Consider the following 5,885-nt stretch of genomic DNA (forward strand, 5'->3'; position numbering starts at 1 on the left):
TAATCCTGAGTGAGGCAACTTTCTTCACCCAAGGGCAATTCCTGCAGAGGGATCCAGTTATAAGCCCCTGACATTTCAACATTCCTAACAGCTGAAAGAACAGTGCCTCAGTCCTGAGGATAGGGGATAGGGTAATTTGGGCAGCATACCACAGCAACCACCATAGTCCATACCTGTACTACTCAATATACTTGTTTCACTTATTTACCCTATATGGGAACAACTTCCTCAGGATTCTGATAGGTCTGATTTCCCAGAAAATTTTATGAGGGCCAGAGGATGGTTAGTGGAGTGAACTTTGAGTTATAGTTCATTCAAGGTCACATCTGATGCTCATTGTCTCCTTTCTGCTTCTCATTCCAGAAGTAGAATGAGAAGTAGGAAGGAGTAATGAGAAGGAGTAATGCCCATTCCTCCTCATCTAACAGCTCTGTTGCTCCAGGTGGCTTGCCTGTGACGTGACACAGACCCTCATCTGTGAGAGGGCTGAGTCCCTTGCCACCATACCCTCTCAGACTGTGGCAGTTACACTTGTTCACTTATCATCTAAACTAAGTAGGGGAGGACCAAGGAACATCCCAGTGGAGCTTCTGGATGTGAAACATTTTTTCCTGCCCAAATTGTATAAAATAAGTACTACTTCCTCCTGATGGAAATAGATTCAATTACCCTCCAGAACAGATATGCTGATTCATTTGTTCCCTATTAATCGATTGGCACTGGGACCCCTAAGTGACAGGACAGCATTTGTAGCTTAGTTTAATGGGACTAATAATAAGCCTCTTAGTGGAAGCACTCCCCTCTGAGAACCAGGACCTCCAGATACTCAAAATCTAGAATTGAGGGCACAGGAAGTGCAAATCTCCCCGAAGTGGGTAAAGCCAAGTGGAGCCAGTTTCACTTCCATCCCTTGCTTCCCTGTCTCATGTACTCTACCTATGGGGGACACAGTAGTTATGAGGTCATTAATTCAGGGTCCATACTGCTTCCTGGAGTAAGGGGTCCCATATTCACAGAATTTCATCTCCAAGCTATAATACCAGCTGCACTTTCAAAAGGCTATTCTACACTCGCGGAAGTCAGCAGTTTCTGGATCATGTGGTATGTGAGAGGTCCAGCAGATCCCGTGGTCATGTGTCCACTAATGCACTTTTATTGCTGTAAAGTGGGTCTCTTGGTCTGAAGTGATATTACACAGATTCCAGGTTAGCGATAAAGATGCTCTTAGGCCCTCAGATAGTAGTGCTGTCTGAGGCCCTATGGACAGGAAAGCAGACTTATGCCCAGAATATGTTTGTTTCCAGTAAGGACAAATCAACTTGCCACCACTGGTGTCCTTGAGAGATGATGCTGCATCAGAATCTCAATTTGTTGTTCGTTGACACCAAGCTGGGCTGAACCGAACTCACCTGTTGCTGGAGGATTGGACATTTGGCCTTAGTAAGAGGAAACTCATAATGTGAGGCACGTGCATACCTTTCATTGCTGTCACAATAGCTATTCGGTTCTTGAACCAATGTGCCAACCCTGGTGTGGCTGATCAAACAGGCTGCTGAGCATCAAATGGCCTGGTCATTTGTCTACTTGGTTGCCTTGTGCTTCCTCCATAGTGGATGCTTTCTGGTAGATATGAATATGCAATATAAAGATATTCACACTTCATACCCCTTCCTATAGGTTCAATCACCTGCTTTCCTGCAAAACTCCTCCTCCCTGATCTTCCAAACTGCCTCCTTGAAAACCCCTGCTCTACCAGCCCAACCATTTGTCATTCTTCCTGTGTTTAATGTCTATTTTTACTTTGGGTCACCTCTCTTACACAAAGTGAATGATCAGGTGCACTAACTGAAACTTTCTCCGTGGATTTCCCCTCACTAATGTCTTTTAGGGCCACCTCTGAGTTGGAATTAGTCTAAATTTTAACAATTCTGTTTTGCAAAAGATACTGCTAAGTGAATAAAAAAGCAGTCCACAGACTGCAGAAAAACTTGCAAATCACATGTCTGACAAGGGCTTACATCACAAATGCATAAAGAATTTTCAAAGCTCAACAATAAGAAAATAAATAACTATAAAAATGGGAAACATTTCGAACAGGCACTTCACCAAAGAAGATAATTCAGATGACAAATATGCGTATGAAAAGATCCCCCATACCATTTGTCATGGGGGAAATGCAAATTAAAATCACAGTGAGGTACTACTACGCACTCCAGAGAATGACATTAGAATGGTTTGTGAGGATGAGAAACTGAAATTCTATACATTGCTGGTGGGAATGAGAAACAGTACTGCCATTTTAGAAAGCAGTTTGACAATTTCTTTTAAAGTTAAATAGTATTTACAGTATGACCCAATATCCCCCACCAAGAAAAAAATGAAGACTAAGTTCACACAAAAACCTGAACACACATGTTTACAGTGTCTTTATTAATAATCACTCCAGATTGGAAGCAAATCAAACATCCTTTGACTAGTGAATGAATTAACAAGTTATAATCATCCATACAACAGAATACTATTTAGAAGTAAAAAACTGAACCACTATACAGGGAAGAACATGTAAGAATGTCAAATGCATTCTGCTATGTGAAAAAAAACCCTGATTCAAAACACGAAATTTCATTTTGGAAAAGGCAAAAGTACAGAAACAGAAACCAAATCAGTGGTTGCCAGGGGCTGAGAGTAGAGTGCAGAGTTAATACAAAGGGGCAGCTTAAAGGAATTTTTTTTGGGGGGAGGAGTCACAAAATGGTTCTGCAACTTGATTCTTGGTGGTAGTAACATGACTATTTATTTGTCAAAACTCATAGAACTGAACACCAGAAACAATACATTTTACTGTATGTAATTTATTTTAAAGACTTAGAGATTTCCAATTCAAAAACAATTGATATTTGTTGGCAGTAACCAACTATTTGATCTTACCTGAAAACCAACATGTTTAAATATGTCGCTATATAAAATAGACCATCTGTTTTAAAATAGCTTTCTCGTGATGTCACTTTTTAAAATTGATATGTCTAGAAATGTAAAGGAAAGAAAATAAACTTGACCTCAGAGAGCCTATGTGTTAAATCATTTCTTTCCCTTCGTACCTGGAAATATACATTTAAGTGACAGATACAGAGAAAAATCTCTTTCATTTGTGAAACTGTCAAACCCTCCAGCACCAAGCCCACCCAGTATCCAGCCGGGGCCCAAGAAGGTCTCCCCTTCATACAGGCCTCTCTGGTTTTCTGAGCTCCTGCCTCCATGAGAGTATGTGTTTGTCTGGAGGTGCTCTTACACAGACAGACTGCTCTACACAAACACGGCACTGCAGGACTCCTCCACCAAACCGTGAGGAGTGAGTCTGTCAGGCAGAGACAGTGGTTGCTGGCTGTAGGGCTCATCTGGTGGCTTCTTGGTAAGCCCTTAGGGGTGGGGATTTGACTTTATTGTTTTTCTTTAGAACATGTGGTACTGTAGACTTTTTGTTCTCAGCTTGGTCTTGGTTGTCAACAGAAAGCTACTCCATGTCCTATTCCATTAGGAAAGCCTCTCAGAGCAACAGGACTACAGGAAGAGTCCTCCTTAACATCCTGTAACATATACTTTGTGACCAATACAGTGTTAGCATTGGGCAAACGGTAGGGGGAAAGACAATGCAGGAGGGAATCCAGCGTGCTACAGAGCATCCTTGACATGGCTGACAATAAGTCCCCAGAGTGAATAATCCCTGAGGAGAAGATCATGCAATATGTTTCATACTGGCACAAGATACTCAAAATGTATTTTTGAATACATGAAATATATGTTGAGATACAGAGAGGAGAATCTGAAGGTTAAAATGAGCAGGCTTATTTGAGGAATGGGAATTGAGAGTAAAAGGATGGCGCATTATGAACTGAGAAGGAAATTTCCAAATCCCAGAACTTGGAAGTAAAGCAATCTTATCATTGTTTTAGGCTGCTACAGAGGAGTGGAGCTGGAGGCTGCCTGAGTTAAGGGAGCCAAACTAAGAGATTACAGTATTGATTGGCTTGTCACATATTTGTTCATTTATTCTCTCAACAAATAATTCTTGATGAGCACTATGTTCCATGTAATAGGCCTTGGAGATATGGCAATTAACAAATATTTTCTGGTAAACGCAGGGATGGTAGCTGGGGGAACTTAGTAAATAAGTACGAAAGGCACCACAGGGTAACGATTTGGGAGTTGAGACTGTATTTTGAATCCCAGATCCAGAGAGTTAATAATAATTTGACTTATAAGTTACTTAACACATTTCGTGCCTCAGATTCCTCATCTGTCCAATAAAAATACTAATAATGCCTACTCTGTAGGGTTGTTGTAATTAATATGGTAATTAGTATAAAGTTTTAGAACAGTGCCTGACATAGTAAGTACTTAATAATGATTAGCTATGAAAAACATAAATGGATATATACTTTAATGTCAGGTAGTAAAAAGTGCTATAAAGAAAAATAAATCAGAGAAAGGGATAGAGTGAGGTGGTAGGGCTATTTTAGATCAGGTGTTGTGGGAAGGTCTCTCTGAAGAGGTTATATATGAACAGGGACCTAAATGGTGTGAGAGAATAAGCCATGCAAAGGTCAGTGGGAAGAGTATTTTAGGTGGCAGGAAGAAAGGCCATGGGGCAGGAAAGACCTTCAGAGCCTAGGAAACGGGGTGGAGAAAACAATGCTGAAGGCAATTGTGAGCCAATCCCTAACCCCACTGTGCTCCTCCCATTTACACCTGCCTTAAGAAGAAGCCATCATTAGGTGAGGCTCTGATCACGTACTGACACAGTTGCTCTGTTAGGGGTATGTGAGGTGTCTTTAGCAAATTGAAAGTTTTAGAGAGGGAAATTTATGCTTAATAGCATGTTACATTTGTATCTATATTAAATGCTACTATTCAAGTTAGAAAATATTTACAGCTCCATGGTCCTCATCTTTTTTAAAAAAAAATAGAAAGGTAATACAATGTCTATAACTGCAAATATATTACCATCCTATTAAGGCCTGGAGTAAAATGAATAAATATTGACACTAAGTGGCATGTATAAAGACTGTAAACAGCCTCATGTAAGTTAAGATTTTGCCTCCAAATGAGACAGGTCAAGTTTTGCTGCCAAAGTGTTACGAAAACAGCTTTGCGTTTCCTATGCTCTTTGAATTTTGGAATTCCAAAGGATAAAAGATTACGAACGTGTAATAATTTGCTCCCATGGGCCATTTGTAGAATCAGCACTCTGCGGAGCAACATGTAGAAGACAGAATAAAAACTCAAACTGAAAAATCCGTGTAATTCTGCCTTAGCTGCTGTTTTTGAAATACTGCATATTTGTTACATATAAATTCTTGTTAAGATATTCTACTTGAGATAGTTTAAGAATCCCCTCTCAGACAGGTGCAGATTACAATAATGCAATTCCATGACTTTCATAAAGGGAGAAATTAGAGGTGGCAGGAGCCCCTGTAGTCTGCCAAAGGCCTACACAAGTTCATAGAGTTGACGATATAAACTTAGAGCACTAAGTTCCTGGTGACCGGAACGACCTTGTAGAAAGAAAACTGGCCAGTTTTTCCGCCTATTCAGCAAATTTTGTTTCTCAGGTAAACATGGCTTGGAACAAGAGTGGGAGTTAAGTCTCAGTGTTAGTGTGTCTATATGAGGAGAGTTCCCAAAGAGATTGGGTGTTCAAAGCCCTTCAGAGCACACAGAAATACTGAATTTATTTTCAGAAACATCTGACATCAAAAAGGTAAGAAGGGATATGACAATAACCGGAACAACGTTCCCTTTCAATCAAACGTTTATTCAACGCTTAGTGCCAGAAGCTTCGAAACAATCTGAACTGCAACCCATATCTCTAAGTTCTGGTCTTAATG

This window comes from Pteropus alecto, unplaced genomic scaffold (genome assembly GCF_000325575.1).
Source record: "Pteropus alecto unplaced genomic scaffold, ASM32557v1 scaffold185, whole genome shotgun sequence".
Lineage (NCBI taxonomy): Eukaryota > Metazoa > Chordata > Mammalia > Chiroptera > Pteropodidae > Pteropus > Pteropus alecto.